The 24,507-nt window shown below is 43.6% G+C and overlaps 1 protein-coding gene across 6 annotated transcripts in view; it reads left to right on the top strand.

The window, feature by feature from the left end:
• The window catches only part of ENOX1 (ecto-NOX disulfide-thiol exchanger 1), an 838,273-nt gene that overhangs the window by 315,430 nt on the left and 498,336 nt on the right, over positions 1–24,507 (top strand). The gene's annotated exons all lie outside the window — the stretch shown is intronic.

Raw genomic sequence — 24,507 nt, forward strand, 5'->3', positions numbered from 1 at the left:
GCTGCCAGCAGGTTGGGCTCCTCCAGCAGCAATCAGGGCCTCCTCTACTTCTGCTGCTGCTGGTGGGTTGGGCTCTGTTGGTGGTGTGCAGGGCCTCCTCATTTTTTGATGGTTGGCAGAGAGTGGGAACCCCACTGATTGTGTAGCAAAATATGTATCTGGTGGTAGGGTGAGACAGCTGCCCGGTGTTTTGGGGGACACTTTTTGCTGCTCCAAAATTTTGCCGCCTGAGACTATTCCCTCGCCCTGTCTCATTATATAACCACTGTGTGTGCTCTTTGCCATTAGAAAATTGGACTGTGCAGGAGGTGCTAAGTGTTGCCTTCTCCAAAACGTCAATTGTTTATTGTGCAAAAGAAGTTCCCAGTTTCATTCAGAAGCATAAGTGCAGAGTATCTTTTATTAACAAAGTTCTGTGAATGCAGTTAGCTACAGATTACTAATTGCAAACGTGGTTGGTGAATGTCTGTTCTTTTGTTTGTGTCATCGTATTACTCCTCATAACTGTATTTTGTCTACTTTTTGCTTCTCTAAGCTTTGTGTCCCTCTTCAATTAAAAGCCTAGGGAAACTGAGTGTAGGAGCTCTTTAGGGGGATTGACAAAAACAAAAAAAGGAATCGGCATGTCTTTTTATTCATAAACACATGCTCCTATCCTCCTTTTTTTTTTTTCGTCTTTATTATAAACTTTTATGTTCAGTTAACAAGCATATACTTGGCAAGAAATGATATACAGAGATTAAATCTTTCTTGTATAAATCCAAGAAATAACAAAAACAAAATACTTATCAAACATAGTTCTCACATTATTACTCTGTATTATCTAATTAGACCACAATTATTTGGGGATATCCACTTGAAAATACGCAGGAAAGTCTTTATCTATCAAATATAAAGGTAAATAAACCACAACAAGCTAGTGTTTCTTATTCTTAGCCTATAGTTGGAATAGATTACTCGGAACTAGTTCTAGCAATTGAAGAGTCTGGATTGACTTTGCTATTCAGAAAAGAAGTTAGCTGTAAGGGATCAAAAAAATATTTAACTCCAGCATGCTTAATAACACACTTGCATAGGAAATACAACCAAAAAGAAGCGCCCAAACCAATTACAGCTGGGCGCTTCAAGAGGAAACGTTTTCTTTTTGCTTGTGTTATTTTTGCAACATCTGGGAACATATGGATTTTTTCCAATAAAAATAGCACTTCTCTTTTCCTGAAAAACATTTTAAGGACAAATTCCCTATCCGAATCCAAAGCTAATGACACAATCAGCTTTGAAGTTTTCATTTCTTCTTCCATTGAAGACTCCAAGAATGAAGACAAATGGGAGATACTGCTGGTCTTATGTTCAGTTGTGACGGTGTCTTAACTGGTAAGTAATATGCTTTGGAATTAGGTGGTAACATATCTTCATTTTATTAATAATATTACTAGAAAATATTTATGAAGCATTTCATTTGGTGAAACGAACTTCTTAGTAATTTAAAATTCTAAGATTAAAACGGTGAAAAGTATTTTCTAGAGTTTCCAATTTATTTTGTAGATATGTATGACCTGTTGCAATAGTGTCCACTGATTTTTGCATATTTAATTTTTTAATCTCTTGCACTTCATTTTGCTCTTTGATTTCCAAAACATGAGATTTTATGACATTAACTTGACTGGTTAACTCTTGTTGCTGGGAAACAAAACGTGAAAGCTTACTTGTAAGGTTAGTAATCACTTCCTATATATTATCTAGAGTTGTTTGGGGAGGCTTCAAAAGAGTAACAGTTATTACCTCCAAATCAGGTTGAAGAGAGGCTTTATTTTGATCCGATGCACTTTCAAATCCAGCGTTTTCTTCTTTTGCTGTCTGGCTAACTGCTCCTGCTGCTTGCCCTTCCCCCAGGGCTCCGCCTGACGCTGAGGCAGCTGGCTGCCTTAGATCTTCATTGCGAAACGGGAGCTTGCTGATCTCGTCAGCCCTCTCCGTGGGCGGACCGGGTTGAGGAGGGGCCCGGTTCGGCTCTGGCGATAATGATGATTCCAGGTCTGGACCAGGGTGCAATGGTTCAACACCTGCATCACTGTCCAAGGACTTCGCTTCGGAGCAAATCTCAGGATTCCGGACGACATGTTGATCCATAGGACCAGTTACCGGCAACATTTTACTTGCTTCAGGATAGGTTCTTGCCTTCCCCTTCCTTTTACCCATACTGGTTAAGGCAACCTCTTTTCAAAGGCATATCTTTATAAGATTAAGAGAGTCCGAAACTCCCGATACTAACGTGCGGCCATCGTTCTGGTGTATGCTGCCCATGGACATTTTGTCGGCTAGTGAAAACGCCGTATGTGTAAAAAGTAAGCAGCCCAGTAGGGAGATTGGCGGTGAATTGACTGATTTTGAAACTTTGTGACAGTGGCTGGTGCCACTGTTTATGAGGAGCTCGAATGTGGAGTTAGGGGCATGTCCCCATGAAGATCAAGAGTGGGTTAAGATTACCCCTGAGGAAGCCCTTTTGGGTGAAACAAAGCACCTTGTTGGGGATAATAATTTTGAAAAGAGAAGAGGGGATAAATCTACCAAGAAGAAAAGAGTTATAGTACTGAAGAGAAGAGCTGCAGTATTGAAAAGATAAGAATTGTAGGTTTAGCTAGAACCCAGTGAGGATACTGCGAGCATGTATATTTTATATGGGGAGCTTTTTAAGTAGATAAGTGTTGGGTGATTGTGGTATGGTTGGTGAGATTGTGTATGTGATTATGGGGGTTGATGGGATTAAGTATTAATATGGTCTGTGACATATCCAGTTTTGAATTATCATGTCTATGTTATGTGCAATATTTTGAGCAGATAATGTTCTGCCATATGTGATTCATTATATTGAATTTATATTAATTGATGTGTCCACTCTTTGAAGTAATATGTTGTATTCATGTGTGTATTTGCAAATACCATTGTATAATTTGTAAAAAATTTCATGTAAAAGTGTGTTTGAAGAATTTAGTAATAAATATACATTATGGAGTATATGTAGAACCATTGAAGGTATTGAAGAATCTCATCTCTATTAAGTCATACACAAATAAGTACAACCCATAGGGGTGCCACATATGTTTTATCTGGAAAGGGTGGTAGATACCTGGAAGAGACTTCCAGCTGGGTTGGTAAGAGTTAAAACATTGACAGATTTCAAATATATTGAGATAGATAAAAAAAAAAAAGGCAATCTTAGTGGCAGGGCAATGGAGGGAGAAGACCTTTGAGTGAGACCTCTGGTAGCACAGTAGGCAGACAATAAGCAAAACAGAATGTTAGCAATTATTAGGAAGGGAATGACAAATAAAACAGAGGATATCATAATGCCTGCGATACTTTAGGGAATGAGAGGCGGGGGGCCAAAACAGGGGGCGGGCCTGCACTAACCGGCAGCGATTGCACCGTCGCTGCGCGATCGCTGCCAGTTTTGCACCCAATAGCGCCATCATAGAAGGTGTAGCTATTGGTCGCAAACTCGGATGCGAAAAGGGCCTTACCTTTTCGTCGTCCGCGGCGTCTTCGCGGAGTCGGCCCCGATGACGCCCCGACTCCTCCTCTTCTGGGGCCGACTCTGCCCCCATGCGAAACGTCCCTTATCGTGTGCGATCCGTTTAGAAAATGAGGCCCTTAATCTCATCACTCACTCATTATAACAGAGCTATGGTCAATCGCTGGAACAGGTAAATACAAATTCTGGCCTCGTGTCTGTAAAGAGCTGCTCATAGAGCCAATACTTCATTTTTTTTATTTTCTGAAAGTTAAATCATTCAACTACTTTTGTAATGCTAATGGAATTGAATTCTAGATGACGGGTCCAGCCCTGCTTTTGTGGGCGCTTTCATGTTTCCATGTTTGGGTTCTTCCTTATCTCCCTGTGTGCCTTGTGTTACTTATTCCTGTCCTCCAAGTCCTGCTAGCCACCAGCACCTGGGAGGACATTGCAACGATTGCTGAGAGGACTTTAGTACCCTGCTAGAGTCATAATTTAACTGATTTGCAAGATATTCTGGGGGCTCTATGCTGCAGCCATTTATAAATTAAAGAGAGCACTTTACATTTTGATCTGGCTTCGGTTTGGAGACAATGCGAGTCTTGAAGTATGGGTGAGATGTGATCTTTCATTTTCCCCCTGGTAAAGAGGCTGACAGCTGTGTATTCTGGATCAGTTCCATGCATCTATTTTTTGCTTCTTAAAAAGAGAACATCTCCTACAGACATCCAAAAAATGTGTTAGATTCAGGGGCGGATTGTGGGAAAATAGTGGCCCGGGGGATTTTTCTCTATACTGGCCCATGGGTACCCAATTACACATACAATTTGGTGAGTCACCAAATACAGAATAAAGGGACCATAAAATATACAGAGAAATGCACAGACAAACTAAACTGGAAATCACAACAAGTTAGACTGTATGTAATGCAGCAATGGAAAAACAGAAAATACAATCATTCCTCATAAAACATTAAACAATAAAATCAAGAACTATAAAATGTCAATCACAAAAGGAAAATCATACTAAAAATATATATTTTAAAATTTTTGAAAATTTCCCTAACACCAATAAAATATTTCAAAAACAACAGACATCAAATAATAATCAATAATTAAAACTAATAAGGATAGAAAAAAAATCCCTGGTTCTCCATACCTGGGAACTTTTAATTCCAGTCACCTTGAGATGGTCATGAATTAGTTGTACTCTAGCACAGTGGTTCTCAACCTTTTTTCTGTCGGGACACACCTGACAGATGGCTCTTACATGCGTGACACACTGAACACATGACCATCATAGGGCTAAATGTAAAAGTACAGTTTGCATCCACAGGAACCCCCCTGACCCACAATTATGGATGTAAAGCAGAATTATGACATTCCCTGTACAACTCACCTTACAAAAAATATATTCTGGTTCTAGTGTCATCCCAGTAATAGCAACACAAACTCCAACTACCAGGCTCAATAGCCCTACTTATGAAAAGACAGCAGTTTATCACTATTGCATGTCCTCTTGAGAAAATACAGAAATAAGACTGATACAGTAAAATACCTCACCTTGGTCACATATACAGAACTGACCTAACATACTCCCAGGATCTGCAGTAATGCACATAAACTAATCCGCACACAGTTACACTTGTATTATGGAATGCACTCAAACAGTTACAACCCTACCTATGAAAAGGCAACACTACAAATATTAAATCAGGCCCTAAACACCAATACAACTCCTATTAGGAAAACAGAACTAGCCAAGCAGCTATAGATCCCAACACAGAAATAATTGTATAACTATACTAATAAGCAGAATAAATGTTTCACAACAACTATGAACAGAATAATATCCAACAATTAAAAACTGATAAAAATTATTTAAAATTCTCCAAACACCAATAAAATATTTCAAAACAGCAGACACATCATATAATATTCAGTAATTAAAATGGCAGTCAATCAAGAAAAATAAATTTAAAAAGCCACCTTTATTAACCCCCTCCAGCAGCTCTCCTACTCTTCCATGCAGGCCAGAAGTACTCACCAGAAGCAGTAGTGGCTGAAGCTCTGTACCCATGGTCCTCTTCCTTAGGGCCCACGACCAGTCTCTCTGTCTCTAACACACAAGGTGATCTATATATAACACAAGTAAAACCTTTATACATTCAAAAAGTCCATTCAAATCTTCCACTCACCATCCTACATATTACCTAAAATTTTAATATTTCAAATACCAGGTAAATATATTATCTACACATTTCCATCTCATAGCTAAAGCTATCCCACAAGCCTATGCCTATCTATAAGGTGACTGCTTCCAATCCCTCACAGGTTGTGAACCAAGTCACCAGGCATTCATTTTCCTTCGCTGAACTATCTCAATTAAACATCTCAGAATAACCATGTCTTGACCTGTTTACGAAAATGATCTGCAATTTTTGTTTCATTATGTACTAGGAAAAGGTAAGGGTACAGACTGAAATAATTCTCTAATTCTGAAAAATTTGAGAATTATACTAATAGTCGTTTAAATTGGAACCTCATCTCAAAGGTGGGTTTTTTTTCTACTGTGGTAATTTTCTGGATTTCACGCTTGAAATCCTTAGTGAGGTTATATGCTAACTACAGTCATAAGAAATGAGACTGCGCTTTTAGGCCTAGCTAGTAACAGCTAAAGGCAAAAGTACTGAAAAAGACATAGCTTCAGCATGGCAGGAATTATATATTTATATAATCTTTAGTAGCAAAAGCCTAACCACATATGGAGGTACCTAGAGTTGTTTACTCCAAAACGTTAACAGTAATTCTTAGGAAAAAAGTAAGCTTATGCATAGATATTAGTTACATTAAATTAGGTATAATATTCTTGGAATTCAATGAATATTGATGCATATTCATGTAGAGTAATACATGCTGACTGTGTTTTTGTCCAGTGCTTGTTATCACTGTCTTAAGCTCATTTATAAGGTGTGAGATATGGCTGCCCTACTCAGAGCTCTCATATCTTGGATCATAGCTCATGGCCTGTATTGTCTGTGTGCACACAATCAGATAATAAAATAAGGAAGTAAGCTAATTGCCTTCCGTTTCTTTAGTGATTACAGATTTTTCTTTAAAGCTTTTAAATTGGTTGAGATAGAACAGGGCCAGTACAAGGGGATAAGGCGCCCTAGGCATCATCTGCCTTGTGCCGCCTCCTCCCCCCCCCCCCCCCCCAGTTGCACCGCCATCGCCCACCCTGGCCCCAGTCACAGCCCTGACTCCAAGGGCTGGGACCACATGCCGCTGCTCCCCCATCCCCTGTGCTGCCCTCCCAAATTTAAATAAAATAACCCCTCCACCCTCCCGACCCCTCCCAAGACTCACGAAAACCTCTGGTGGTCCAGCGGGGGGCCCGGGAGCAATCTGCTGCTCCCGGGCCATCAATTGCCACTAATCAAAACGGCGCCAGTGACTTTTAGCCCCTACCATGTGACAGGAGCTACCGGTGCTATTGGATGGACCCTGTCACATGGCAGGGACAATAGATTGGCCGATTAGTGGCAGCGGATATCGGGTATGGCAGATCACTCCCTGGCCCTCCGCTGGGTTTTCGTGAGTCTTGGGAGGAGGGGGCGATGGGGGGAAAGGCAGGGAGAGGTGGGGGCTGGGCAGAATTCTGAAGGGGCACTTTTTGCTGCTTCAAAATTCTGGCACCTGAAGCGACTGCGCCCCTTAATGGTCGGCACCCTAGGCCCAGGCCTTGCCCGCTAGTGCTTCCGCCAGCCCTGAGACAGAAGTATATAAAGCCAGGCCAAGGGGCCTCCCGGGTAAGTCTCACTTACAGGACTTTCCACACTATTGACTCTGAGAAACATTGGAATGGAAAGATGCTTGGATTGCATAGCTGGAAGAACAGAAGATTATTGTAGTCTTCACTCACGTTTGATCAAAATTGAGTGACTAAGAGGTGCTGCTGCTTTAAATTCTATGGGGTAGATTTTCAAAAACGGCGCGTTGGCGTACTTTTGTTGGCGCTCCAGGCGCCAACAAAAGTACGCAGGATTTTAGTAGATACGCGCGTAGCCGCTAAAATCCTGGATCGGTGCGCGCAAGGCTGCCGATTTCATATAGCTGGCGCGTGCCGAGCCGCGCAGCCTACCTCCGTTCCCTCCGAGGCCGCTCCAAAATCGGAGCGGCCTCGGAGGGAATTCCCTTTCGCCCTCCCCTCACCTTCCCCTCCCTTCCTCTATCTAACCCACCCCCCCGGCCCTATCTAGACCCCCCCTACCTTTGTTGGGGGATTTACGCCTCCCGGAGGGAGAAGTAAATCCCCGAGCACCAGCGGGCCGCTAGCGCGCCGGGACGCAACCTGGGGGCGGTTCCGGAGGGCGCGGCCATGCCCCCGGACCGCCCCGGGCCAAAACCACGCCCCCGGGCCCGCCCCCAAAACGGTGCGCCGATCGGCCCCGCCCCGACACGCCCCCGACACGCCCCCTCGAAAAACCCCGGGACTTACACGAGTCCCGGGGCTCTGCGCGCCGGTAGGCCTATTGAACATAGGCGCACCGGCGCGCAGGGCCCTGCTCGCGTAAATCCGGGCGGATTTACGCGAGCAGGGCTCTTAAAATCTGCCCCTAAGTTTATTTGAGTAAGTCATTCTGTTACATATACATATATGGCATTAATTATTCATATATCCATGTGCTGGTATATTTCTGTATTTTATAGAAAACTGCAGGTACTATCATAGTGTTTCTCAATCCTCTCCTGGAGGCACACCTAATCAGTCGGGTTTTCAGAATATCCAGCATGAATAAAGATGAGGCAGATTCACATACATTAGAGATCCAGGGAATAGAAATCTATCTCATGTATTTATTGTGGCAATCCTGAAAACCCAACTGGTTAGGTGTGCCTCCAGGATAAGGATGGGAAACACTGTATTGTTAGCATTATAGAAAATAAATAATTTATTATAACTTTCATAGTATCTGTGCCACATAGATATTCAGTTTGCAATTGTTTTGGCATTTTGGTCGGGAAAATACTTTCCATTCAGCTCAAAGGTGGCAAGCAGTATTGCAGATAAAGTACTTTTGTACTATTAACATTACAGTGATAAACCCTTTATAAAAAAGGCTAGCAAAGATTGTGTTTTCTTGTTACCCAGCAATTTTCAGTCTTCTGGAAAACTGCTAGCACTTCCAACCATCTTGAAATGAATCTGCCCAAAATCCTTTGTCTCTCTAGACCAGGGGTCAGGAACCTTTTTGGCTGAGAGAGCCATAAACGCCACATATTTTAAAATGTAATTCCATGAGAGCCATACAATATGTTTAAAACTAAATACAAGTAAATGTGTGCATTTTATGTAAGATCACACTTTTAAAGTACAATAAGTCTCTGAAAATATTACACCAGGCCTTAAGACACCAATACATCTCCTATTAGGAAAACGGACCAAGTCAGGCTGCTATAGAGTCCTACACAGAAACTACACGCCAGCAGAAAACCTCACCTGAATCACGTGCTGTCCCTCACCTAACATAGAATAAAGAGACCAAAATGCATAACAAGAAGCATGCAGACAAAAACTGAATTGGAAACTGCAACAAGCCAGAGTCTCTGTATGCAGTGTAACAAAGGAAAAAAGAAACATCACACATCCTTATAAAACAAATCAAGAAATATAAAATCATCAGCAGTAAAACTGTACTAACAAAAAGAACATATTTCGAAACAGCTGATGAGTGGAATATCCAATAATTAAAAACTCATATAAAACATTTCCAGATACCAACAAAATATTTCAAAATAGCAGACACAAAGATCCAGTAATGAAAAATAATAAGGATACAAAAAATTTTTTGCTCTGCATACCTGGGAACGTTTGATATCCAGGTGTCCTGAGATTGTTCTGAATTAGCAGGAGGTGGGGTGGTTTGCTTGGAACTTTCTCCTCTCTCAGTCACTCACATATACAAATGTTTTTTCTCTCTCACTTATATAGGCTCTTAATTACACATTTACACACATGCTGTCTATCTTTTCACGCTTACACACACACAGGCTTTCAATCACATAAATACATGCTGTCTTTTTCTCTCACACACAGACTCTCATTCACATGCTTACAAACATGTCCTCTCTTTCTCTCATTTACACACAGGCTCTCAATCACATACTCACATGCTCCCTCACCTAAATCAGCTCTCAATCACACACAGACACACATGGTCTCTCTCTCTCATTTAAACACAGGCTCTCAATCACATACTCACATGCTCCCTCACCTAAATCAGCTCTCAATCACACAGACACACATGATCTCTCTCTTACTTATACACACAGGCTCTTAATCATACATACACATGATCTCTCTCACACACAAAGGATCTCAATCATACACATATACTCTTTCAAACAAACAGGTTTTCAATTACAAACTTACACATACAGGTTCCCAATGGTAAACTTACATTCATGCTCTCTCTCTCACAGGCAGGATCTCAATCACAGACATACTCTCTTTCACATATACAGGCTCTCAATCATTCACATACATGCAATCTCTCACTCACACACACAGGATCTCAAACACACATGCTTGCTCGCTCATTCATTCACTCTCTCTCTCCCCCTTCCCCCCCCCCCCCCCCGGGAACTCGCGGCAGCAGCAGCCACCTCCCAACGCTAACCTCCTTCATTTTCAGCCCTCGCGGAGGCGAAGGCGGAGTCCCATCGGCCGCGGTTGAAGATTTTCATTTTCCTCCGAGCCGCGCTGCAGTCTTCTTCCCGTCGGACACTAGCGTGCCTGCGCGGGTCTTCCCGCGCAGGCACCCGATGCTCTCCACTTCCTCTTCCGGGCCGCGGGAAGAAGAGAGCACCGGCGTGCTCTCTTCTTCCCGCGGCCCGGAAGAGGAAGTGGAGAGCATCGGGTGCCTGCGCGGGAAGACCCGCGCAGGCACCCGATGACTCCAGCGCTGGCACCCGGCTGACACCCGATGACTCCCGCGCAGGCACCCGGATGACTCCAGTCGGCGTGTTCTCTTCTCCTCCCCCCCGCGGCCCGGAAGAGGAAGTGGTGAGCATCAGGTGCCTGCGCGGAAGAAGAGACCACGCTAGTGTGGTCTCTTCTTCCCGCGCAGGCACCCGATGCTCTCCACTTCCTCTTCCGGGCCGCGGGGGGGGGGGGGGGGGGGAGAAGAGAGCACACCGGTGCCGCTGACTCCAGCTGTCCTGCCGCGTTCCGCCCGGGCTGACAGCATTTTAAGCCCGGGCGGCGGAGGACCGGGGAGCAGCTGGGTCAGCGGGGAACTGCGAAGTATGGCGACACTTGTCTGCGAGCCAGATGCAGCCCTCAAAAGAGCCATATCTGGCTCGCGAGCCATGGGTTCCCGACCCCTGCTCTAGACCTTTATTGTTATCTGTGTCTGCCTTGTTGGCGCCATTAGATCTAATAATTGGAACAGTACTGGATGTATACTTGCAGGAGTTGGTGAAAATGAAGCTTAGTATAAAGTCCTGGCTAACTCAACTTCATTATTAGTTTACTTATCACTCAAGCTATAAGCCTGAGCTTTACTGTCATGCCCAGGAAGATATGTCCTGGCTTCTGAAAAAATTTGAACCTGAATGAAACATAAATTGTATGTACAAAGAGGTAAAAGACATTTCGTCCAACCTGCCTAAATATGTCAGCAAGGTAGAAGTAGTGATAACTAAAAATATTGAGGGTAGTTTTCAAAAGCCATTTACCCGGATTAAAGTATGTGCAGGAATCAACATCACATGTAGTAGGTGGGCTCAGGGGTGAGAGAGATTGGGGCAGGCAACCACATGTGTAGTGTTGCATTTTCAAAACTAAGCATTTTGCTTTCCATAGAAAAAGTACCTGCACAAAAAGCAAATGTAAACCTGTGTGGATACCTTTTCCTCGGGCTCGTTTCAAAGGGAGCCTATGCTCATACTTTCCATTTGAGAACTGGTGCGAAGCCCAAGGGTAAAGGTTCCAGTGGACTTTGCACCCATGTGGGTAGCTTTGAAGATTGCTCCATTAATAGCGTTAGTAGGACTTAGACTGGCACTTTCATGCAGGCATTTTTCCTGCCCCCATCTGGTCAAGGAAAAGAAAAGCAGAAGAAACATACAGGCTGATTCAGCACGGTGCGCTCAGGCCGAGCGCACTGTTAGCCCCCATCTGGACGCGTGTTTTCGACGCGCTATTATTACCCCTTATACAGTAAGGGGTAATAGCGCGAGGAAAACACGTGTCCAATCCCCCAAAAACTAATAGCGCCCGCAACATGCAAATACATGTTGACGAGCCTATTAGCTATTCCCCGCCATACAGAAAGTATAATGTGCAGCCAAGGCAGGAGTTAATTTCGGCCGGCACCGGGAAAGTGTACAGAAAAGCAGAAAAAACTGTTGTTCTGAACACCCTCCGACTTAATATCATAACGATATTAAGTCGGAGGCCCCCCCCCCCCAAAAAAAAAAAAATCAGCCCGCGGCTCGTGGGTTGGAATACAGATGCTCAATTTTGCCAGCGTCCATTTTCCAAACCCGTGGCTGTCAGTGGGTTCGACAACCGACGCCAGTAAAATTAAGTGTCGGCTGTCAAACCCGCTGACAGCTGCCGCTTCTGCCAATAAGGAGGCACTAGGGACGCGCATGCTATAAAATCGGGCGTCCATGTGTGCGCGCCGGGTAGCGCGCGTACATGTTCGCTCACGTGCTTCTTTGAAAATCTACCCCAGTGATTGCAGTCATCCAGTGGCCAAAGAAAATCCACTCTCCCACCCCCTTCTAGCAGCCATAAAAGTGAAAGAACCAGCTTGGCTGGGCCATGAGTACCTGCTCCTTTCCTACAACTGTTTTTCCTGTTCCCTTACGAACTTCTTGTTTAGAAAGGAAGCCCATGAGGGAGGAGGAGCAGCAGCTGCTGGCATCAAGAGTGCATGCTTACTTTGTTCCTGTGTTTTCACCATGACAGCCTGAGAGAAGTACATGAAAGATTAAGGAATGGGAGAAGTTGTGGGAAGAGAGTAACCAGAAGGGGATAAGCGTGTGAAAAGAGGAACTAAAAAGGAGGTATGGCGTGGAGAGGAAACTATGGAAGGGGGAAGAGAGGAATCTGGAGCGGGAGGGAAAGAACCAGACTTCAGGCTTTCAGCTGTTATATCCCTAAAATCTGGAATGAAAATACCTCTATCCCTTTGCCTTGATGCTATCTAGTATCTAACTTTCTGGGAAAAAGCTAAGGCACGGTTGTTCAACCAGGTCTTCCTCTAGACTGTTAGTGAGAAGGATTATGCCTGGACATTGATTCAGTGATGATTGCAGATGACTTGATGTTATCGCTAGTGTATTGATTAGTTTATTCAAATTTGATCGTGATTCTGCTTTGAAGCTGTTTTTTTTTTGGAGAAAAGAGAATATCAAATGTTTGGAAATAAATACATAAATATTCTGAAGAGGTGGACAAGGCATGTGCCAAGGGCAGTGGGGGCAAGAAGGATGGGAAGAAGGAGGAAAGTGGAGGGTTGAGATGGGGAAAAGAACGGAATTAATGATGGAGGGTGGAAAAGAAGGACTGAAAGAAATTTTAAGATAAGGGCTGGGCCTTGGAAAGGTGACAGAGAGGCAAGAGAGTACCCCCTTTTTTTTATCACATCGACCCCGAGTGCTTCACATTTTTCAAAAGGAGAAAATAATGAATTTAATACTATGATTGTTACTCAATTGTAGATCATACAGCTAAGATCCAAAGTTATCTGCTAATAAGTTACAAGATTGCCCCATAGTCATGAAGGACACACTGGGGTGGATTTTAAAAGGGTTACGTGTGTATATTACGCGCGTAACCCCAAAAACCCGCTCCTGCGCCTGCCAAGCCTATTTTGCATAGGCCCGGTGACGCACGCAAGCCCCGGAGCTTGAAAAATGGGCGTGGTGGGGGCGTGGCCAGAGGCCTCTCCACTGCCACTGGGCAATAAAGGTAGGGGGGATTTAGGTAGGGCTGGGGGGGCGGGTTAGATAGGGGAAGGGAGGGGACAGTGGGGGGGGGGGGGGGAAAGGAAAGATCCCTCTGAGGCCGCTCTGATTTCAGAGCGACCTTGGAGGGAACAGGGAAAGCCATCGGGGCTTCCCTAGGGCTCGGCGCGTGCAAGGTGCACAAGTGTGCACTCCCTTCCGCGCGCCGACCCCGGATTTTATAACATGCACGCGGCTGCGCGCGCATGTTATAAAATTGGGTGTAGTTTTGTGCACGCCAGGTTGCGCGCACAAATCTACGCCCGCGCGTAGGTACAAATATCTGGCCCACTGTGTCTGTGTAGATTCCACAACTGCTGCATGCATGGACTTGTTCCTAAAACAAATAGAAGCCCAGCTTCTTCAAAACACAGACAGTAGCTGCCAAATGCCACTGAGAAAACACAACTGAAAAAGCCAAAGTGAGCCAGGGTACTCCAAGTAGTCAGTACTCATGCACAGGTAAATTACACTTTTTTTCCTTACTAAATCTAAAAATTTTCCAGTGTGCATTGGCCTATACAAAAAAGGTATATTAAAAATGTATTTTCATAGCAAAATCAGGATTTGCTTGTGGGCATTATGTATCCTGATACCCTCTAACCTCAAAAGAGCCTATGAAGAACCTACTATGGGAGTGCAAAATTTTCAGAGAGGTTCTACAGTGATGGACTCTTGGTCTGACCCAATATGGCAACTTCTTTTGTTCTTATGAGTTGTAGCATCATTTTGAGATCCGAATGTTATCTTAAGCATGCAGGCATTTGACAGACCATGGAGATGTGTTGATTTCAAAGTAATTACCATCCAGTAAATATTGTGCAATTTACTTCTGCTATACTGAAATTGACAATGATGTTCTTTTCTCTGCCATTTGCCATCCTCAATTTCAGGCAGGTAGATGTCAAATCAGATTTTATTCATGGTTCTTCTTACTGATGGCAGGTTTGCCTCCTCAAAGTGCAATACTGCTTAGTCCCTTTAGAGAAATTTGATCAGCAATCTGTACCTTGCTTTCTCCTCGGCAGGTGAAAGCTGCTGCCATTGGCAGCTGTTTTTTTTTTTTTTTTTTTTCCCAACAGCGTCCATGCCCTGACATTATGAGCCTCTGTGGACCCAAAAAAGCACTAGAGACTTCTCCACAGCTGATTACAGAAATAATTATTCAGTGAGAACACCCACTGTCCTTGTTTACAAGTACTGACATCAATTATGAGCTCATGAGGAAAATTCAGCATATGGCTTCTATTTGCTGCCTCATCTCTCCAATACATTCCAAGCAACCACATTATTATCTCAGCATTATTGCTAAGGTCGGTGGAGGTATTTGAGTACACTGTTATTAAGCATGGAATCTGGGTTGGAGCTCCTCAGTCATGCTTTCCAAAAGCTTTCAGTGCTAGAGAGATCTGCTGCTGACTGTGAAAGGGTTGGATTGTGTTTCAGGTGTCGACAAAGCCAGAGATTCCAGCAAAATGTTGGTGAAAATAATACAGACCCCTGACCGAGAGTATTATTAACACTGAGTCATTTTTTTCAGTGCATCCTGCTATTGAGCGTATCCATAGTACTCACTGCCATCAACAACTTAACTGCAAAATAAAGTCAGTAATTAAAATGAGGATATTCATTCCTGGAGATAAACTAATTTTGGATACATAATGTAGCTTAAATGGCTGAAGTGTTGTGCAGGTCTCTAGTTTACTAAACTGTGAATCTAAATTTCCAGTCAGTGCAGCAGTAAGGACTTAATTCACAAGAGTCGCAAGCCAAAAAATGACAGAAAATTGCTGCAATCAGTGTTGCATAATATTGAAATATGTAAAATAATTATTCAATGTTTCTAGAGGGTTCTTACTTAGAGCTCTATAACAGATTTCATCATTTGGATTCGAATGATAGGTTAGCTAAATACTGCACTGTGTTTCATTTAACTTGCTATACTTTTGCCTGAAAATGCCTGTGTTGTGTGTGTATATACTTTGGTTTGTTTGTATCTTTCTCAGTCTAGAACAGTGGTCCCCAACCCTGTCCTGGGGGCCCACCAGCCAGTCAGGTTTTCAGGTTATCCACAGTGAATATGCATGAGAAAAAATTTGCATGTTACAGAGGCAGTGTATGCAAATTTTCTCTCTTGCATATTCATTGTGGATAACCTGAAAACCTGACTGGCTGGTGGGGCCCCAGGACAGGGTTGGGGACCACTGGTCTAGAGGACACAGCAGTGTTAGCAGAGCAACCCTGATAAAATAATGCACCCTCTATCTAAACCAAACTCTATTATGAAATAGCAATTTTCAAGGGCCAGAAGCCCTGGGTAAATAGGCTGTCTGAAAACCGCTCACATTATATGCGAGCAAAAGTGGGAGTAGAGAATCGACAGCATGCTTTCTTTTACTCTTGGGGGGAAAAATAGGTAGGATCATGGGTTAGGTCAGAGGAAGCAACTATGTGCATTTGTAAGGGACACTGTGTCTACAGAAAGATCTACGGGTACTTTTTTCCCAGACAATATTCAAAAAGAAAAGTACAGGGAGACTCACTTGAAAGAGGCCCCGAATACTCTGTAATAACTCTCACTAGGACGAAGCAATCTGAACAAAACAACGTGCAATGTGCTCCTCAGCAGGGGCGGATTCCCGCTGACGACCGGCCCGGGGATTCGCCGCCCTGGAGATACCACGTGGTCTGCCAAGCGCGGCTCTGTCACAGCCACGCTCGGCAGACCACGTGACTAGAGCGACCGGCCCACCGGGGGATGCCCGATCCACCGAAAGGGCAATCTGCCCCTGCTCCTCAGTATATGGAGCTTCGAACAAGCCGGGATGCCCCTGCGTCGGAGCGATGAGGTAGGCGCTGGACAGCCATCACGATGTTTAACCTCCGTTTGCGAGATGGAGCAATGTGTTACACATCAGCAAAGAGCATAGCAGTAACTGAGTCCTTTTTCGGCAACAGGGTAATTTCAAAGGGGCTTTGGCCACCACAGTCGACGGATCTGACACCACCAGATTTCTTCCTTTGGGGTATGCTCAGAGGAAAAGTCTATCGGGAACAAGCCTCGTACTGTGGAAGATTTGAAGAAAAACATCCAATGTGAAATTGCTGCTATTCCCTCCTGATATGCTCGCAGACACGTTCAGGAACATGGAGCGCCGCGTCGAAATGTGTCTGGCAGAAAACTGTGATCACTTCCAGCATCGCACGTAATGCAAAAGATTACACATGCGTCAAGGGATGTATCATATATTTTTGGTTCAGATTGCTTCAGAATATTTGGGGCCTCTTTCGAGTGAATCTCCCTGTACATGTGTAACTGTGCATCAAATGTGTTAGAACCTGCGGTTCCAACTGCTACCTCCTAGCGATGTGACTTACCGGCATCTCACGCTGTCTTCACGGCAGAATGCCACCATTACACGCACACAAATGCGCCTATAAGGACCAGGCAGTAAACGCCTTAGGCGTGTGCGCCCCAAGTTCACACATAATATATGCGCCATATTGGGAAATGTCAGGAGTTGTCCTTGGCTGATGTCAGCTGCCACTGGCTATTTGAGCTTGCTCAGCCCTGCAGTCCTTGCCTTGGCAACAGGTCTCCTGAGTGATATGCTCCTCAGCGCACATTGCTTTTCCCTGCGGTCTGCCTGTCTTCTTGTTCACTTGTTTCCTGCCTTCTGCTGTGGGTCTGTGTTCTGATCTGTCTCCCCTGCTTAGTCCTGTTCTCTCTGTTGTGGTTTGTCCCTGTCCTCACCCTTGTTTCGCCGTGTCTCCCTTGGCCTGACTTTCTGGTTTGATCTTGGCTTGTTCTCTGACCCTCCTATTGCCTCCTGGACTTGACCCTCTCTTTGGACCTGACTTATGCCTGTCTGCTGCCTGCTCCAAACTCTTGCTTTTCTACTGGATCTCCCCATCTGCTGCCTGCCCCAACTGCCTGGCCCACCTGGTCCTGGACTCTCGCTCTCTGGCTATTACCCCAAGGACCCATAAGAAAATAAGACCATAAGAAGTTGCCATACTGGGTCAGACTGAGGATCCATCAAGCCCAGCATCCTGTTTCCAGCAGTGGCCAATCCAGGTTACAAGTACCTGGCAAGTACCCAAACATTAAATAGATTTCATGCTACTAATGCCAGTAATAGCAGTAGTGGCTATTACCTAAGTCAACTTGATGAATAGAAGTTAATGGACTTCTCCTCCAGGAACTTATCCAAACCTTTTTTAAACTCAGCTACATTAATTGCCTTAACCACATCCTCTGGCAATAAATTCCAGAGCTTAATTGTGTATTGAGTGAAAAAGAATTTTCTCCAATTAGTTTTAAATGTGCTACTTGCTAACTTCATGGAGTGCCCCTAGTCCTTCAGTTATCTGAAAGAGTAAATACCTGATTCACATTTACCCGTTCTAGACCTCTCATGATTTTATAGACCTCTATCATATCCCCCCTCAGCTATCTCTTCTCCAAGCTGAACACCCCTAACTTCTTTAGCCTTTCCTCATAGGGAAGCCATTCCATCCCCTTCATCTTTTGGTCACCCTTCTCTGTACCTTCTCCAGTGCAGCTATATCTTCCTCCTAAGACCTGCTGGCTGTACTCAAGGGCTCAACCTGCGGGGGAGACGGTTGGTATAGTGAAACTCCAGTTAGTCCCACTCGGGGTACATCCGCCAGCTGTCGGTGTGCGCCGTACGGACTCGCTCTTCCAGCTGCTCCAACTATACCACAGCCCAAGGGTCCACATTCCTAATAAAATGCACACTGTGTACTTCTCTCTTGTAATACTATGTAATGAAATACCATATAACATTATTATGTTACTTCTCTAGTGCCTTTGTATAAAATGCTTTGCAGATATGCATGTAATATACTTAATTGTTATTGCTCAGTTGCATTGAATGGTGACTTTGGTTATAGGGCCCTGGAAGAGGTGGCGCTGAATCTGTCATGCTTTGAAGCTGTCTCCCTCAGGTTTAGACAGATGGTACATCAAATGCCACAGAAAGCGAAGCTTATCCCTTTGACCACTAAAAGAATAGCTTTAGAGTTTACCAAAATATAAAATGCAAAAGAAAACCAAACTATTTATTATATGGAATATTCCTTCATCTCTTGGATGCCGCATTTTATTAGCATTTTCCAGTGGAGCCCAGCTTGCTAGCTGATACATAAGGCACGGAAATCATGATGGCAGATAAAGATCATGTGGACCATCCAGTCTGCCCATGCCCACCACCTGCTCAGTTTTACAATCCCTTCATCTCTCCACAGAGATTCTCTGGGCTTGTCCCATGTTTTCTTGAGTTCTGATACTGCCCTCATTTCCACCATTCCCCACTGGGAGGCTGTTCCATGCATCCACCACCCTTCTGTAAAGAAATATTTCCTTAGATTACGCCTGAGTTTACCTTCTTTAGCCCTCGTTGCACGACCCTCCTCATTCTAGAGCCACCTTTCCTTTGAAAGAGGCCCTGCCTCTGTGCATATGTTTCGTGGAGGTATTTAAATGTCTCTGCCATGAATATACATATTTAGATCTTTAAGTCTATTCCTGTATGTTTTATCAGGGCTTTTTTTAGGGGGTGCTTGCTAGTACCTATTACTGGCACCTTTTTCCTCCACCTGCTTTGATTTGTCCTGTAGTCCCTCAAAAAAATCATGCATTGTGCATGTAAGTACTAGCATCTTTTTTCCTAGAAAGATAGCACTGTGCTTTGTGCTGAAGACCATGGACCATTTTAGTAGCCGTCCTCTGGACTACCTCCATCTGGTTTATATCCTTTTGAAGGTGTGGTCTTCAGAACTGTACACAGTATTCCAAAGGAGGTCTCAGCAGAGAAATACAGAGCAATGCCTCCTCCTTTCCCCTCCTTGCCTATTCCACTTTCCCTGTGCACCCAAGCATCCTTCTGGCTTTGCCTGTTACTTTATCAACCTGTTGGGCCACCTTGTGATCATCAGAAATGATCACTCACAGATCTTGCTCTTGATTTGTGTGCAGAGGAACTTCACCTTATATAGTGTATTACTCCCTTGGAGGTAAATTTTGAGACCTGCTCGCGGGCGCACATGTGTGAGCGTTTTTTGGCTCGTGCATATAAATGCAGCAAATTTAAAACATATGCGTGTATATGCACGTGTTGTAAAATCTGCTATTTGCGCGTATATGTGTGCGTGTTGTAAAATCTATTTGCGCGTATATGTGTGCGTGTTTTAAAATCGGCTATTTGCGCGTATATGTGTGTATGTGTTAAAATTGGCTATTTCCGCATATATGTGTGCACTATGTAGTACCCATGCAATAGCCCTTTTTCCCAGTTGTCTCCCAGTTTGCCGCAGTTAAGGAGAGGACTTCCTAATCCCTCTAGCTAACTTGCCTCCCTTTTGCCCCATTAGTCCCGACCCTTAAATCCTGCTGACTAGCCTATTTTTTTTGTTATTTGACTTAAACGCCATCTATAGCAGAAGGAAGGTTACGCGGTAGGGAACCCTGGTGCGTGCTTGTGCGGGTAAATACTTACATGCGGACTTCATGGCATAGATTTGGCCCACCCAGACCCCACCCATGTCCCACCCCTTTTTTGAACTTTTGAATTTGTGTGCGTACCAGGAGATATGCGCATACTCGTGCGGTTCCTAAAATCCGTGCAGTGCATGTTGGGCTGCGCGTATCTACCGGCTTTGGCGCACATAGTGCTTTTAAAATCCACCGGTTGGGTTTTTGCAACTGCAATGCATGACACTGTATTTTTTAGCATTAATTCTTATCTACCAAATTCTAAACCATTCCTTAGGTTTCATTGGATTCGTCCTTAGGTTTCCACTCCTTTCAGGGTATCTATCCTGTTGCAGATTTTGGTATTCTGTACAAAAAGACAAACCTTTCCTGATAGCACCTCTGCAATATCACAAAAATGTTGAACAGAACCAGACCAAAGACCAGGAGGATCAGGATTGTAAGCCTACTCAGACACTACATTTCCCCATGGTAGACTGCTGCTAAGGGCCTGACTTACTAAGCTTTATTTTCCTTTTATTCTAACTTTTCCCCATAATTATGTATCTGTCCTTATATAATTTTTGTTGCTGTCCTTTTTGTTGTTATCTGTTTTCAAATATGTTTAATAAATAAATGTATTAGAAAAAAGTGAAACTTTAATTGATGAAAGAAAACATTCTGGATCTTAGTCTTAATAAACAACAGAATTTCTGCACTGGGATCTCAGCCATGCATTTGCTTGCAATTATACAGATCAGTTGAAATTACAAGTATTGTCTGTTTTTTTGGAGATGTTTGGGACAGGGATTGAAAATGTTTGCCTTAGGCAAGTTGATTTTCACTGCCAGCAAGAACCACTGAGGCAGAAGCAAGATGCAGGTAGCAAAACCAGCAAACACCCCCTGCTGCCAAGCAGCAGCAGAGGAGTGGGGGGCCCACAGAGAATCCCTGTACCGTCCACTGACAGGAAATAGCAACAAAGAGTGGTCCATGGAAAACTCCTCCGTTGCGGACAGAAATTAGCAGTGTAGAGAAATGGGGCCATGAAAAGCAGCAACAGAAGAGAAATTTTCAAAGATTGATTATTGTAATGCTCTTCTTTTAGGTCTCCCAGATAATTCGCTGAGACCACTGCAGTTATTACAAAATGCTGCCACTAGAGTTTTAATCGGCGCAAAAGAATTTGCTCATATTACCCCTATTTTAAAAGCGTTACATTGGTTACCCATAAAATACAGGATTGATTATAAAGTTCTTTTCCTAATACACAAATCAATAATGTGAACACACAATGGTTAAATGCTTCCTTACGGATTCATACCCTGCAGCGAAATTTACGGTCAGCAAATAAGAGTCTATTAGCAATTCCATCACTTAAATCAGCTCATTTGACTAAAGTCAGAGAGAGAGCAGTGTCTCTAGCTGGGCCTGGATTATGGAACTCTCTTCCTAGTGAATTGAGATTATAATCGAATTATCAGACTTTCAAAAAAGACTTAGACATGGTTGTTGGAGACGATACTAGTTGAGTGTTTTAATTTTTATCAAAGGCTTTGTTACTGATATATCGAGAGGCTAATGTTTTACTGATGCCTATTGATTCTACTGTTTGTGTGTTTTTTAATCATTAGATTTTATTGTTCATTGTATGATTTTAATTTCTATTGATTTTATTTGTTTTATTAATTTTATATTGTATGGTTTCTGATTTAATTTATTGAAATTGTGAACTGGTATGATTGATTACAGAATATTTGCATACAAAATAATATAACTAAATACATAAATGGGAAACCTATTTTACATAACAATGTTCAAGCAAGTGCACGTACAGGGCAGTGTCAAGACTCTGCAGAAAGAGAATGGTAACAAGAGGAGGGTGGAGGAAGGGTGGCAATGAGGAAAACTGAGACAAGAATAGAAAGAAGGAAAAAGGGAGAACATGGACTGAGCTGGACGAAGAATAGGAAAGGAGGAGTACCGGAGGAAAAAAATCTTTGAGAAAAGTTGAAAAGCGGATGAATGGCAAATTAGAGAGTTGAAAGAAAAAAGGAAGGGATAATGGAAAAGCTTAAGCGAATGAAAGAATGAAGGGAAGATCAAGAAAATGAGACAAAGTAAAAAAAAAATCACAGTAGAGAGTAAAAAGGAGAAGCCCAAATAGCGGTCAAGGGACTCCCCTATCCCTAGCATCCTCCAAAGACAATACTCAGTGGCAATGGGCCTAACTTAGGGCTCTGTCACATTGAAAAATTATTAATACCCCAAACCAGGGATTGAAAAGATTAGTTCAACATGGAGGAAATAAATGTATGTGAAGGAGGAGAAGTATCAGTAAAGGAATGTATATGTTGGAGAAAAAGCGAGAAGGAAGGCTGAAGTTATGGATTTTGCACTGCAGTCCCTAATGAATGTGTTCTTGACAAGGCAGCTGGTATCTACTTTCATACAGAACTCACCTTGAGGGCAATGCTGATCATTTCCCATCAGTTTATTACTGATTTTCCGGGTGGGGGGGAGTGGAGTTTGAAATCTCTGTTGAAGAGCAAATACTATAAGGGCCTGATTTTAAAAAGCATTTACTCGAGTAAAAACCAGGTTTACTGGAGTAAATTCACTTTACTTGAGTAAGTGGGTTTTTGAAAATTGCTACAATATATGCCATTGACTTGTCTATAGGATTTACTCACATAAGTGCACTTTACTTGAGTAAATGGCTTTTGAAAATTGCTACAATAGTAGCTACATTTACGCATGTAACTCCTTTTGAAAATTACCCCCTAAGTGAATTGAGAGCTAGTATATAAAACTCTCAGGTTTTCCCCCTCTAAAGACTGTGAATCAATCCATGAAAAACAGCAGGTCAAGAAATATGTATAAATCTGTGACTTGAGAACACGCTTTTTAGGGGTGAGAAGGTAGAGTAAGTCCTTAGAGAGTGTATTTCTTCCTTGGTGAATGAATCTTTTCAATCCCTGGTTTGGGGTATTAATAATTTTTCAATGTGACAGGGCCCTAAGTTAGACCCGTTGCCACTGAGTATTGTCTTTGGAGGGATGCTAGGGGTAGGGGAGTCCCTTGACCTCTATTTGGGCTTTTGGTGATGGTTGTTGATGTTTTTGGAAGTGCTTGATGGTACTGTAAGAGTGCAATATTTAGACTGACAAGGTTCACCTAAATTTGGTGAACCTTGTCAGTTACAAAAGATGCTACCAGAGAATACATCAGGATGCCATTACCCATGAAAACTTCTTGCAAAGATGAATCTGAGCAGATTATTGATAATTCTGAATATCTGAATGAAATAGGGTTGGCTTTAAGTAAAAGGAGGACTGATGCAGACAGTTACCTTGATGTTGCAATAGAATATAAGGACCTATCCTGAAAAGAAATATCAGATAATATTCAGCTAGAACAAGAAATAACTATGTTGGAGATTATAGAGAAATCAGTGTAATACCAAAATCATCAGAAATTGAATTAAACAAATTGATGGATGACATCTAGAATAACTTCAAATGTCTGTTTATGTTCGAACCATATTGCTTGGAGTGTCACTTAATCTTGTGTTTATATTAATAAATGGGAAGATCATGTATAATGGGGTAGATTTTATAAATCTGCGCACACGCGTACTTTTGTTCTCGCACCAGGTGCGAACAAGAGTACTTGGGATTTCAATAGATACGCGCGTAGCCGCACATATCCATTAAAATCCGGGGTCGGTGCGCGCAAGGCTGCCCAAAATCGGCAGCCTGCGCGCGCCGAGCCGCGCAGCCTGCCTCCGTTCTCTCCCCCCACCTTCCCCTCCCTTCCCCTACCTAACCCACCCACCCCGGCCCTATCTAAACCTCCCCTCTACGTCTATCACGAAAGTTACGCCTGCTCAAAGCAGGCGTAACTTTGCGCGCGCCGGGCCAGCTGCCGCGCTCCATGTTCCGGTCCGGGGGCTGGTCCAGGGGCCGCTGTCATGCCCCCGTAACGCCCCCGGGCCAGAATCACGCCCCCGGACACCCCCCTGAAACGCCGCATCACTCCCAACACGCCCCCCGACACGCCCCTCCATGCAAGCCCCGCGACTTGCGCGTGCCGCCAAGCCTATGCAAAATAGGCTCGGCACACGCAGGGGGGGTTTGGGGTAGGTTTTCGGGGGGTACGCGAGTATCCCTTTGAAAATCGACCCCAATGTGTACATTATGAACTAGTGATTCTCACATGGAATGACGGTATATAAGATAAATACATACATACTAGGGATGTGCAGAGCAAAAGTTTATGTCCATATGTCAATATGTCCAAAGGGGGTCCCATTTGCGGTCAATATGGACATAAAAAAAATTAAATGAGTTGGGTATATGTCCATATGTGCAAAAAAAAAAATTTAAACCCCCTCACCCTCCTTAATCCCCCCCCAGACTTACCACAACTCCCTGGTGATTGAGCGAGGAGTGAGGACGCCATTTCTGCAATCC

The sequence above is a fragment of the Rhinatrema bivittatum genome, chromosome 5 (genome assembly GCF_901001135.1).
Source record: "Rhinatrema bivittatum chromosome 5, aRhiBiv1.1, whole genome shotgun sequence".
NCBI lineage: Eukaryota > Metazoa > Chordata > Amphibia > Gymnophiona > Rhinatrematidae > Rhinatrema > Rhinatrema bivittatum.